This window comes from Anomaloglossus baeobatrachus, chromosome 5 (genome assembly GCF_048569485.1).
Source record: "Anomaloglossus baeobatrachus isolate aAnoBae1 chromosome 5, aAnoBae1.hap1, whole genome shotgun sequence".
Classification (NCBI taxonomy): Eukaryota; Metazoa; Chordata; class Amphibia; order Anura; family Aromobatidae; genus Anomaloglossus; species Anomaloglossus baeobatrachus.
Window position 1 is genome coordinate 263236151 of NC_134357.1, and position 14522 is coordinate 263250672.

The 14522-nt window shown below is 49.9% G+C and overlaps 1 protein-coding gene across 1 annotated transcript in view; it reads left to right on the top strand.

Moving 5' to 3' along the window:
• The window catches only part of LOC142311192 (uncharacterized), a 48187-nt gene that overhangs the window by 163 nt on the left and 33502 nt on the right, over positions 1–14522 (top strand). The gene's annotated exons all lie outside the window — the stretch shown is intronic.

The window sequence follows — 14522 nt, forward strand, 5'->3', positions numbered from 1 at the left end:
TGCAGAAAGTGACAAAGCCCTTATCACCTGTGATATGTGAAATGCAGCTTGTAAGGTAAAGGCTACTTTACACGCTGCGATATCGGTCCCGATATCGCTAGCGTGGGTACCCGCCCCCATCTGTTGTGCGACACGGGCAAATCGCTGCCCGTGCCGCACAACATCGCGCAGAACCGTCACACATACTTACCTGCCCGGCGACGTCGCTGTGACCAGCGAACCGCTTCCTTTCTAAGGGGGCGGTCCGTGCGGCGTCACAGCGGCGTCACTGAGCGGCCGCCCAATAGAAGCGGAGGGGCGGAGATGAGTGGCCGGAACATCCCGCCCACCTCCTTCCTTCCTCATAGCGGCCGGGAGGGTAAGGAGAGGTTCCTCGTTCCTGCGGTGTCACACGCAGCGATGTGTGCTGCCGCAGGAGCGACGAACTACATCGTTACTGCTGCAGTAACGATAATCGAGAACGGACCCCCATGTCACCAATGAGCGATTTTGCACAATTTTGCAACGATGCAAAATCGCTCATTGGTGTCACACGCAGCAACATCGCTAATGCGGCCGGATGTGCGTCACAAATTCCGTGACCCCAACGACTCCGCATTAGCGATGTCGCAGCGTGTAAAGCCCCCTTTATGGTAATGACGTGAAGAAGGATCCCATAATTATAATAGTGTATAGGTAAGGGGAGATGGCTATGAACTCATTGTTATAATGCACCTAGGGCAGAGTAATCCATTGCTGCATATGCATTAAATGGAAGTAAACTTAGGACTACAGAACAGGAGAAGGACTTGGGGATTTTGGTACAAATAAACTGAGCAGCAGCACTCAATGTCAGGCAGCAGCTGCAAAAGCAAACAAGATTTTATAGTGTATAAAAAGATTAGATCCGAAGGTATTGTTGCTCCTATATAAATCTCTTGTAAGGCCACATCTGGATTTTGGGGTCCAGTTTTGGGCTCCACATTTTAGTTTACAGAAGTAATAATAATTATCTATATATATAATTGCCTTATTCTGTCTGTCTGTCTGTCTGTCTTGCTCCAAAATTGTGTCCTTACGGTGACACAAAGCTGATTGGCCGCTGGGCTCGCCATGGCCCCGCCCCCCGCATGGATTGGCCGCTCGCCTCGCCTCCGCCTCCCCACAGATTGGTCGCTCGCCTCGGCCTGGCCCCGCCCTCCGCATGGATTGCCCTCTCGCCTCGGCCCTCCGCACGCATCGCCAGACATAACCTTGCGCTTCTGGGATCATGACGGAGCCGGTGTACGCTGGTAACCATCATACACATCGGGTAACTAAGGTCCCTTGGTTACCCGATGTGTATCATAGTTACCAGTGTACACCGGCTCCGTCACGATCCCAGCAGCGCCAGACATAACCTTGCGATGCTGCGATCGTGACGGAGCCGGTGAACGCTGGTAACCATTATACACATCGGGTAACTAAGGTCCCTTGGTTACCCAATGTGTATCATAGTTACCAGTGTACACCGGCTCCGTCACGATCCCAGCAGCGCCAGACATAACCTTGCGATGCTGGGATCGTGACGGAGCCGGTGAACGCTGGTAACCATTATACACATCGGGTAACTAAGGTCCCTTAGTTACCCGATGTGTATCATAGTTACCAGCGTACACCGGATCCTGGTACACATGTGCAGGGAGCCGGCATTATACTCCTCTCCCCCCAGGACTACTCCTCCTATTATAGTCCTCCTAATATACTCCTCTCTGAGTATAATAGGAGAACTATTATAACATGGGGGATGGAGCACGATGGGGTGCACAGCATGGGGGATGTAGCACGATGGGGGGTGTGCAGCATGGGGGATGTAGCATAATGGGGAGTGCGCAGCATGGGGGATGGAGCACGATGGGGAGTGCGCAGCATGGGGGATGGAGCACGATGGGGAGTGTGCAGCATGGGGGATGGAGCACGATGGGGGGTGCGCAGCATGGGGGATGGAGCACGATGGGGGGTGCGCAGCATGGGGGATGGAGCACGATGGGGAGTGCGCAGCATGGGGGATGGAGCACGATGGGGAGTGTGCAGCATGGGGGATGGAGCATGATGGGGGGTGCGCAGCATGGGGGATGGAGCACGATGGGGGGTGCGCAGCATGGGGGATGGAGCACGATGGGGGGTGCGCAGCATGGGGGATGGAGCACGATGGGGGGTGCGCAGCATGGGGGATGGAGCACGATGGGGGGTGCGCAGCATGGGGGATGGAGCACGATGGGGGGTGCGCAGCATGGAGGATGGAGCACGATGGGGAGTGCGCATCATGGAGGATGGAGCACGATGGGGAGTGCGCAGTATGGGGGATGGAGCACGATGGGGGGTGCGCAGCATCGGGGATGGAGCACGATGGGGAGTGCGCAGCATGGGGGATGGAGCACGATGGGGGGTGCGCAGCATGGGGGATGGGGCACGATGGGGGGTGCGCAGCATGGGGGATGGAGCACGATGGGAGGTGCACACCTCCCCCCAACACACACACACACACACACACAACACAACACACACACACTGGGAACCTCAAACACCGCCCTACACAGACACCCACACACACAGACAACGCCGCACACACACAACACCCAACACACAAACACCGCGGCATACATAAATATACGCACATACCGCACAACACACACATTGCACAAAACATACCTCCCCCCAAAACACACCACACCCACACAAACCGCGCAACACACACACACACAACGCTCCACAAACAACGCAACACACACAACACACATACAACACCGCTCTCACCCCCCCGCCACACCCAGAACATGTACAGCGCCCTACACAAACACTTGGTAACTACACACAACAACATCTATATATATATATATATATATATATATATATATATATATATATATATATATATATATATATAACAAAAATCATACATGAACTACACAATACGTAAATTCTAGAATACCCGATGCGCAGAATCGGGCCACCTTCTAGTAATAATAATACTTTTATTCATTTATATAGTGCTATTAATTCCACAGCGCTTTACATACATTGGTAACACTGTCCCCATTGGGGCTCACAATCTAGAGTCCCTATCTGTATGTCTTTGGAGTGTGGGAGGAAACCGGAGAACCCGGAGGAAACCCACGCAAACACGGGGAGAACATACAAACTCCTTGCAGATGGTGTCCTTGGTGGGATTTGAACCCAGGACCCCAGCGCTGCAAGACTGCAGTGCTAACCACTGAACCACTGTGCCGCCCGTAATAGTAACAGAAGCAGCATACACAAAATATTAACGTTAATGATTCCCGCACAGGGGGCTTAGAAGAAATGATCATTTGTGAAATAACTCTAAAGTCAATAGATATCTATTCATAGTAGTATACCGTGTTTTTCCAAAAATAAGCCCTCCCCCAAAAATAAACCCTAGCGGGGAACTTCTGCATTTTCGGAGCAAGGCTTTAAGGGGTTATCCGGCTTCTTTTGACTTTTTTTCATTATTACACTATTGGGCTACATTGGGGCAGGTAAGTAGATAGAGACCACTTACCTGCCCCGCTGTCAGCCCCTCTCCCCCGGCTCAGAGCGGTCATGTGACCCCTCCTGCCGCGATTTTGCTGCTTCCGGCCTTTGCACGTCTACATGGGCAGAGCCATGTTGACATGCAAATCTGGAACAGCATGTCACCTCCCTGCTGGGCTGTACAGTGTGTGGAGTAAACGCCCCCGTTCCCTGCCCCCTCCCACACATTCCCCCGCACCCCGTACTCTGCCCACAACCTCCCACACACTCTGTAGTCTCCCTCCTCCGCCTCCTGTGCCCAGCTACGTGCGCCCTGAATTGCAGCCGAGTCAGTGTCCAGTTCAATAAGGCAAGGAACACTTGTTGTCCGATACACTGCCAGCGCTGTGTCCCCAGCGCTTTATTATGTTTACTGCCTGACGCCCTGGGAACTGTTCCCCCCCCCCATTTTACCCCCCCCGCCCCCCCCCCCCCCCTGTCAGTGTTTGCCCCCCTCTGCAGTATAAGCTGCCTCTCATTCTCAGCCTGCAGTGCGTGCATCCGCGGGGATGACGAGCGCTGCTTCACTGCCCGTGCAGTCTGTGTCCCGCTCCCTGCCAGCCCCGCAGCTGCCCGCACTGCAATGTCAGTGTCTGCCCGCAGTATCTGCAGCTTCTCACGCCGCGGGGCTGGCAGGGAGCGGGACACTGACGCTCTCCCGCTGTGACGCACAGATCGCTGTGTGTGACAGCGAGAGAGCGACGAAATGAAGCCAGCAGGAGCCGGCATCAGGCAGCTGCGGAAAGCTGTAACCATGGTAAACATCGGGTAACCAAGGTGGTTACCCGATATTTACCTTAGTTACCAGCCTCCGCCGCTCTCGCTGCCAGCGCCGGCTCCTGCTCTGTGCACATGTAGCTGCAGTACACATCGGGTTAATTAACCCGATGTGTACTGTAGCTAGGAGAGCAGGGAGCCAGCGCCCAGTGTGCGCGGCTCCCTGCTCTCTGCACATGTAGCTGCAGGTTAGATTAGATGACATAATTACCTGCAGTAACGATCTCCTGCCTCCTGACGTCACCGAGGTCACTGCCTTCTCTGCCCGTCTCGCGGGCGGCCCGAGACTGTCACTAGCAGTGACGTCACGGGCTCTCGCGATACTGCGTAGAACGCGGCGGGCATAGAAGTCAGTGACAGCGCTGACGTCAGGAGAGCAGGAGATCGTTACTGCAGGTAATGAACTCATCTAACCTCCTGACGGCAGCGCTCGGCATCCCCTGCAGTGACCTGGGCTGACCTATTGATGTTAGCTCAGGTCACTGCACGGCTGTCCCAGCCAATGGGGAACATTTTGTTCTTCATTGACTGGGAGTCTCATTGACTATGGTATGGATCGCCGTGCGACACCCTTATTGGATTACGCCGGACCCGGATTTGATTGTTCTTGTCAATAAATTGTTGAAAGAGGGAATGTGGGGAGTGTTTTTTCAAATAAAAATTTTTTGGTTGTCTATTTTTTATTTCTTACTGACTGGGTTGGTGATGTCGGGTATCTGATAGACGCCTGACCTCACCAACCCCAGGGCTTGATGCCAGGTGACATTACACGTCTGGCATCAACCCCATATATTACCCCGTTTGCCAACGCACCAGGGCGCGGGATGAGCTGGGGCAAAGCGCCAGGATTGGCACGTCCAATGGATGCGCCACTTCTGGGGCAGCTGTAGCCTGCTATTTTTAGGCTGGGGAGTGTCCAATAACGGTGGACCTCCCTAGTCTGAGAATAACAGACCACAGCTGTCCGCTTTACCTTGGCTGGTGATCCAATTTGGGGGGGACCCCACGTTTTTTGTTTTTAATTATTTATTTAATTTTAAATAACAGCGTGGGGTGCCCTCTGTTTTGGATTACCAGCCAAGGTGAAGCTGCCAGCTGTGGTCTGCAGGCTGCAGCCGTCTGCTTTACCCTAGCTGGCTACAAAAGATAAGGGGGACCTCACGTCGTTTTTTTTTTTTTAATAATTCTTTATTTATTGGCTAAATACAAGGCTAAGCACCCCTTAGTGCCACATGAAAGGCACTAAAGGTGGCTTTACACACTGCAACATCGCAAACGACATCGCTGTAACGTCACCGGTTTTGTGACGTTACAGCGACCTCCCCAGCGACATTGCAGTGTGTGAAACACATCAGCGACCTGGCCTCTGCTGTGAAGTTGTGATCGCTAGAAATCGTTCAGGACCATTCTTTGTTCCTTTTGTTTCCCGCTGTGCAGCAAAGTCTCAGTGTGTAAAGGGGACTTTACAGCGACCACGCGGCTCTGTCTGTGTAGCGTCATGATTAGCGGTCACCTGTGAAGGATTCACCGGTGACCGCTAATCCCCCGAGTGACTGAAGTTTCCCCCCCTCTCTCATACTCAACGATCCCCGGCTCTGCACGGCATTCACACTGCTCCAGCGGCTTTTCCTTTTTTGAAAAAGCCGGCCGCTCATTAAACAATCTCGTATTCCCAGCTTTTCCCCGCCCACAGGCGCCTATGATTGGTTGCAGTGAGACACGCCCCCACGCTGAGTGACAGGTGTCTCACTGCACCCAATCACAGCAGCCGGTGGGCGTGTCTATACTGTGCAGTAAAATAAATAAATAAATAATTAAAAAATCCGGCGTGAGGTCCCCCCTATTTTAATACCAGCCAGATAAAGCCATAAGGCTGAAGGCTGGTATTCTCAGGATGGGTAGCCCCACGTTATGGGGAGCCTCCCAGCCTAACAATATCAGCCAGCGCCGCTCAGAATTGCCGCATACATTATATGCGACAGTTCTGGGACTGTACCCGGCTCTTCCCGATTTGCCCTGTTGCATTGGCAAATCGGGGTAATAAGGACTTATTGGCAGCCCATAGCTGCCAATAAGTCCTAGATTAATCATGTCAGGCGTCTGACCGAGATACCTTCCATGATTAATCTGTAAATTACAGTTAAAAAACACACACACCCGAAAAATCCTTTATTAGAAATAAAAAACACTAACAAATTCCCTCATTACCAATTTATTACCCACAACAAAGCCCTCCTTGTCCGGCGTAATCCACGTTCCTCCAGCGTCGCATCCAGCTCTGCTGCATGCAGGTGACAGGAGCTGCATAATACACCGCCGCTACGGTCACCTCCACGCAGCTAATGAAGACAGCCGCGCGATCGGCTGAGCTGTCACTGAGGTTACCTGGATGCAGCGGTGGCCGCGGGTAACCTCAGTGACAGTCCAGCTGATCGCGCTACTCAGCCGCCGCTCCTGTCAGCTCCACACAGCAAATGAGGTGAGTATCGCGATCAGCTGAGCTGTCACTGAGGTTACCCGCGGCCACCGCTGCATCCACCGTGTGTGTGTGTATGTCCGCTAAAGGAATCCGCTCTCATTTACAATAACGTTTTTTTTGCACAGATGACCCATGTGACCCAGGGAACGTCGTAGACTACGGTTTCACATGAAAATTTAACCCTGCGCTTTACAGTCACTCTCCAAAAAACATGACTCCATTAAAGTGAATGGAGCCTGGAACTACAGTTTATTAATCTCAGCTGTGATTGGTTACTATAGTATCAAAGGACAGTGTTAGTATAAGAGGTAATAAGATGTCAGTGGGGAGACGGATAGAGAGAGACAGACAGGGAAAGAAAACAGACGGTGAACGAGACAGACGGTGAACGAGACAGACGGTGAACGAGACAGACGGTGAACGAGACAGACGGTGAACGAGACAGACGGTGAACGAGACAGACGGTGAACGAGACAGACGGTGAACGAGACAGACAGAAACAGAGACAGACTGTATGTGCATCCACAATGTTGATGCCATTGAAAGAGTGATGCTGTGAGGGATGGGTGGCTATTACCAGTGCGGAAATGAAAGCCACCTCACAGACCTGCATCATGCTAGTAGTGACATAGGCATGCTGTAATGTATGACAGCATGACCAAAATACCATGTAGCCCAAGGAAAAAATAGTGGTCGAGATTTTTCACAAAAATCTGCAGTAACTATATTTTATTGTAGATGATGATGATTATTATTATTATCGCACTATATCTTGCTGCTACACAGTGTAGATATGTCAATCCTCACATCACATGCAGCAGACACAGTTGTCGACAGTCAGAATGAATGGTCATGTGACCACTCGTATGCAAGCTGCACACTCCACATTCTGAGCCCAATGTGTCAATTCATATAGTGACACATAGAGGGATAAGCCTGGAGAATCTATGTGTGTGTGTATATATATATATATATATATATAATGTATATGTATACACATAACTATATGACACAAACCACGCACACACACACACATGTACCATACATACATGGCGTATATATCTACTATAGACTCACATTGGGTGCTATATATAGTCTGCCTTACACAGTATTCATTTATCTATAAGGGGTGAGGAACATGTAACATCTCTTTCTGTTACCATTGTTGATGGGATGTGAGCTGATTGCTGTGTCACAGATGAGAGAAGCTGGATCTCTGCTCTGTCACATGCTGAGAGGTCAGGTGCTGGGCAGAATACTGACAGCCATTGAATGTGCAGAGGGAGGGCAGGGGGCGTTCCTGTACACTGAGGCCGGGCAGGGGGCGTTCCTGTACACTGAGGCCGGGCAGGGGGCGTTCCTGTACACTGAGGCCGGGCAGGGGGCGTTCCTGTACACTGAGGCCGGGCAGGGGGCGTTTCTGGACACTGAGGCTGGGCAGGGGGCGTTCCTGTACACTGAGGCCGGGCAGGGGGCGTTCCTGTACACTGAGGCCGGGCAGGGGGCGTTCCTGTACACTGAGGCCGGGCAGGGGGCGTTCCTGTACACTGAGGCCGGGCAGGGGGCGTTCCTGTACACTGAGGCCGGGCAGGGGGCGTTCCTGTACACTGAGGCCGGGCAGGGGGCGTTCCTGTACACTGAGGCCGGGCAGGGGGCGTTCCTGTACACTGAGGCCGGGCAGGGGGCGTTCCTGTACACTGAGGCCGGGCAGGGGGCGTTTCTGGACACTGAGGCCGGGCAGGGGGCGTTTCTGGACACTGAGGCCGGGCAGGGAGCGTTTCTGGACACTGAGGCCGGGCAGGGGGCGTTCCTGTACACTGAGGCCGGGCAGGGGGCGTTCCTGTACACTGAGGCCGGGCAGGGGGCGTTCCTGTACACTGAGGCCGGGCAGGGGGCGTTCCTGTACACTGAGGCCGGGCAGGGGGCGTTCCTGTACACTGAGGCTGGGCGGTGACAGCTCTGACTGAGGTTTGGCAACCAAGAATACAGGAAATTGTCATGTTTGTTGGAGCTAAATGTAAACAAGAGCTGCAGGGAATAAAGTGTGAATTCAAGAGAAACAAAAGTTAGAAAGCAGAAAATAACAATGTAGGGGTGATTTATATGACAATACAGCACAGATTAGCTTACAATTTTTTTTGGAGTGTATGTCGGATAACTCCTTTAAATATAAGCCCTCCCCCGAAAATAAGCACTAGTCGCAGTTCAGTAATCAAATGTCCGTGCAGCTAAAAAAGATAAAGATACTGCAGGACACTTAATTATAGACAGCAGCACCCCGCAATCACTCACCCGATGCTGAGCGGCAGGATCTGCCGTGATTGCACCCCTGCACACATCAGCTCTCACCCGCACATATCAGCTCTCACCCACACACATCAGCTCTCACCCACACACATCAGCTCTCACCCACACACATCAGCTCTCACCCGCACACATCAGCTCTCACCCACACACATCAGCTCTCACCCACAAACATCAGCTCTCACCCACACACATCAGCTCTCACCCACACACATCAGCTCTCACCCACACACATCAGCTCTCACCCACACACATCAGCTCTCACCCACACACATCAGCTCTCACCCACAAACATCAGCTCTCACCCACAAACATCAGCTCTCACCCACAAACATCAGTTCTCACCCACACACATCAGATCACATAGCCGCACACATCAGATCTCACACACAAACATCAGTTCTCACCCACACACATCAGATCACATAGCCGCACACATCAGATCTCACACACAAACATCCAATCACACACACATTGCATCACACACATACTCACCACATCCAGCGACACTGATTTCTTCTGGCCGGCAGAATCCTGAGAGGCTGTGCAGTGAAGCACAAGGACCTACGGCCAGACACGTGACTTCCTCCCATCATTCCCTGCGGCCATTATTCGGTAAGGCTGGATTGTGTGTCAGCGTATGTGTCAGCATGTGTGTCAGTGTGTGTGTCAGCGTGTGTGTGTCAGCGTGTGTGTGTCAGCGTGTGTGTTTCAGCGTGTGTGTTTCAGCGTGTGTGTGTGTGTTTCAGCATGTCTCAGTGTCAGCCAGCAGCAGGGGAGAACGGCGTGCAGCAACCACCGGAGATCACAGGAAGGACCTGGGAGCCACGCAGACGTCCGAGTCTGGTAAGTATGAGTCTCCTGGGAAGGGGGGTCTGCTTTTTTGGGGGAGTTTACTTACCCCCAACATGTTTCTCCAAAAATAAGACATCCTCCAAAAATAAGCCCTAGTGCTTTTTTAGGGGGTAAAAAAAAGTATAAGGCTATGTGCGCACTAGAAAGTGGCGTTTTCTTAAGAAAAATTGGACCCTCTGAAAGAATTCCACACCCGCGGTAAAAACTGTGGTAAAATCGCACCTGCGTTTTTGCCGCGGATTTAACTGCGGATTTACCGTGGGTTTTCCGCAAGTTGGTCGACGCAGTTTTTACCGTTATCTATGGCAAGAAGTGACAAGCACATTTTCTCAAGAAATTTTCTCAAGAAATTCTGCAGAAAGAATGTTCTTGAGAAAAAAAACGCAGTGTGCGCACAGCTATTTTTTTTTCCCCATAGGTTTTGCTGGGGAATATCTGCAGAAAGGTTACAAACATTTCTCAAGAAATTTCTGCAGCAAAACCGTGGGTAAAACCGCGGTTAAAAAAGGAAGTGTGCACACAAGGCCTAAGAAAGTGTCTTATTTTTGGAAATACACGGAAGGAACAGGAAAAAGCAGTGGAGGGGAGGGAAGAGGGAGGGTTAAAACAAGGAAAGGATATATAAAGACCATAGTGAATCACATTTCTATAATAAACTATACACTCCATAAGGATAGTGATCTTGTGAAACTTGGGGTTAACCAATCAGATTGAACTCCACATTTTAAAAAGGATATAGAAAAGCTAGAATCAGACCAGAGGAGGAAAACTAGATTGTTACATGGAGTATAATGGAGTATAATAAGCCGTTTTCACGTCCATGAAACACAGACTGTGCTCGAAACAGAAGACTCTGGCCGACAGCTTGGTTTCCCAACCTTATCTTAGTGTCTGATGGATGATCACAGACAGCATGCAGGCTGACACTAAAGGGGGCTTTACACGCAACGACATTGTTAACGAGATGTCGTTGGGGTCATGGAATTCGTGACGCACATCCGGCCTCGTTAGCGACGTCGCTGCATGTGAAATGTACGAACGACTGCTAACCATCAAAAATACTCACCTAATTGTTGATCGTTCTAATCCCAAATATCGTTGCTGGTGCAGGACGCAGGTTGTTCGTCATTACTGAGGCAGCACACATCACTACGTGTGACACCCCAGGAACGAGGAACAACACCTTACCTGCGTCCTCCGGCAACGAGGTGGGCATCACTTTCTTTCTGTTGCTCTCCGCCCTTCCGCTTCTATTGGACGGCTGCCATGTGACGTCGCTGTGACACCGTACGAACCGCCCCTTTAGAAAGGAGGCGATTTGTCGGCCACAGCGATGTTGCTAGGAAGGTAAGTATAGTGTGACGGGTCCTAGCGATGTTGTGCGCCACGGGCAGCGATTTGCCAGTGACGCACAACTGACGGGGGCGGGTGCGAACACTAGCGGCATCGACAGCGATGTCGCAGCATGTAAAGCCCCCTTTAGGCCTAAGACACACGGCATGAAAATAAAACATCGCATTCCACTCGGACCAATATTAGCCTGTGTGTCAGCACACATGAGCGATTATTTTCTCAGCCCCAATTGGACCGAAAAAACAAGCGCAGCATGCTGTGATTGTAATGCAAGACTCTTTCTCTCGCACCCATTCAAGTCTATGGGGCAAGAGAAGATTCGCACTGCACTCTCAGTACACCGGTGTACCACAAGTGCAGGGTGAGAATGGCAATAGCCGGCTACGGAGGAGAGAGGGAGATAAATCCCTCCCTCCCCTCCTCTGTGCCGGCCTTCCCCTCCTCAGCGCCGGCCCGCCCCTCTTCAGTGCCAGCCCATCCCCTGGCGGCCCACCCCTCCTTAGCGCTAGCACGCCCCTCCTCAGTGCCAGCCCGTCCCCCGCAGTGACACTCGCATGACACTCGGCTCCTGCTGTCCTGTCAGCGTGAGCCGAGTATCATGGGAGGATCGTATTAGTCCCCGTGTGGCCCCAGCCTAATGCCATCTGTGTGCTGTCCAAGATTTTAACACACCCATAGACATGTATGGATAATTTTTATCCATGACTCCAATCAAAAATGGACATATCTACCTGATTTATTTTTTGGACATATGGTCTGCAAAATAACACGAACATGTGAATAGCTCTATTGACTTTAATGGGTAATGTGTTCTATCCATGAAAGCACAGCTAGAGCACATATGTGAATAATGGCCCAATAGTGGGAAATTAGAAAAAAAATTTGCTTAGCCAAAAGATGGCTCCGAGGCAATCTAATTTATATGTATAAATATGTGGTCAATACAAAGGACTGTCAGAACACCTTACAAAGAACCAGGGGGTATTCGTTACATGTAGAGGAAAGGTATAAACAGCATCTAAATAGGAAAGGGTTCTTTACAGGTAGAGCAGTCAGATTGTGGAATCCTATACCGCAAGGTAGTAATAGCAGACACAAATGGCGTTGTGGGTTATTCATATTCTAATGCTAGTCAATGTATAATTGATTGTGAAAGGTTGGACTTGCTTTAGCCTTTGTAAAGTGGTCACTCTGATCCTATTAGAACGATAGTAATAAGGAGGAGGTGATTCTGATCTGATTTTAATAGTAACACGGGGACGCACGTGACTGATCTCATTACTATTATTTAAAGAACTGTTTAACAATCTTAGTTCTGTCCCATTGTCATTGTGTCCATGTCATACAGAATTGTTAGGTGTGAATGGGGTGTAGCCCTTGTCTTTTTCTCTATTCCCTAAATTTAGTTTAAATATGGTCCTGTTATGTCCTGTTATAACCTATGTTAGGCTGTGTGCCCACGTTGCGTTTTTACATGCTTTTCCGACGAGTTTTCAACTGCAGCGTTTTAATGCCAAAATGCAGGCGTTTTGATTTCCAAGCAAAGTCTATAAGAAATAGGGATTTTTTGTGCACACCATGCTGTTCAAAACTCTGCTTTAAATTTGCATATTTTTGGGCAAAAACTCAGCGTTCAAAGAAGCAGCATGTCAATTGTTTTTGCCATTTGAGCTGCGTTTTGATAACAGAGTCAATGAGAAGATGCCAAACGCATTCTACATCAAGATCCTAGCGTTTTACATGCTTTTTGGATGCAGAAAACAAGCGTTTTTGACAATTTAATTGCCTGCGTTTTTGACATTATATTAAAGGCATGATATGTCCCTTTACACACACACATAGTCTGACAATTAAAATTAAGAAAAACATTAATTTAACGTTATTTTATACATAAATATTAACAAACATTTATCATTTTAATGAAAGCAGCTATTTTGTTTATGATTATAATCTTGATATTTGTTATCATTTTTTTCCCATATTTTCATAGTGTTTGAATGTTAAAACTTAATTTAGCAGTGTATTTGTTATCAAAACGCATCTGATTTTAAGCAACGAAAAAACATGTAAATCGCGGTAAAACGCGGCAAAAGCGTGGTAAAAACGCAAGCGTATTTATACTGTTTTTGTGGTCAAAAGCAATTTTGGCAAATACCATTTCTGCCAAAGGGTGCGTTTAGAACTGCAACAAACTCAACGCAAAGTGGGCACATAGCCTTATGCGTAGGAGAAGTTTGGCAGGTGATTTTTGGCCTGGCTATTTCATGAGGCCAACATCAGATGATTATTTGATCCAAAGTACTATGATCACTGTTGGCCATCTGTTATATGGTTTTATTTGAACTTCTAAGACCTTGGAGATCCATGTTTTTGGGCCTAATTATACTTTTGATCTTCAACTCCTATTATACAAAACATTGATGTTAGTAGGTAACAATCCACCACACTGTCCAGATCCCAAGAACCTCTAAGTCATTATCTCAGTAATGACTTAGGCGGGCTTTGCACGTTGCGACATCGCAAGCCGATGCTGCGATGTCGCACGCGATAGTCCCCGCCCCCGTCGCTACAAGGTACGATATCTTTTGATAGCTGGCGTAGCGAAAATTATCGCTACGCCAGCTTCACATGCACTCACCTGCCCTGCGACCGTCGCTCTGGCCGGCGACCCGCCTCCTTCCTAAGGGGACGGGTCGTGCGGCGTCATAGCGACGTCACACGGCAGGCGGCCAATAGCGGCGGAGGGGCGGAGATGAGCAGGATGTAAACATCCCGCCCATCTCCTTCCTTCCGTAGAGCCACCGGCGGCAGGTAGGAGATGCTCTTCGCTCCTGCGGCTTCTCACACAGTGATGTGTGCTGCCGCAGGAACGAGGAACAGCATCGTACCATCGCTGCAGTAAAATTATGGAAATGTCGGAGCCTGCACCAATGATACGATAACAACGCTTTTGCGCTCGTTTTTCGTATCATCTAGGATTTACACACTACGACATCACAAGTGACGCCGGATGTGCGTCACTTTCGATTTGACCCCACCGACATCGCACCTGCGATGTCGTAGTTTGCAAAGCCGCCCTTAGACATGGTGTGATTAAACATCATAGTTTACAGATGTAGACTATGACTATGATGACCATAGGGCTTTGAAATCCATACAATAATGGGTCTTCAAGGTATGGTTTGCTGGCCTTCTAATTAGA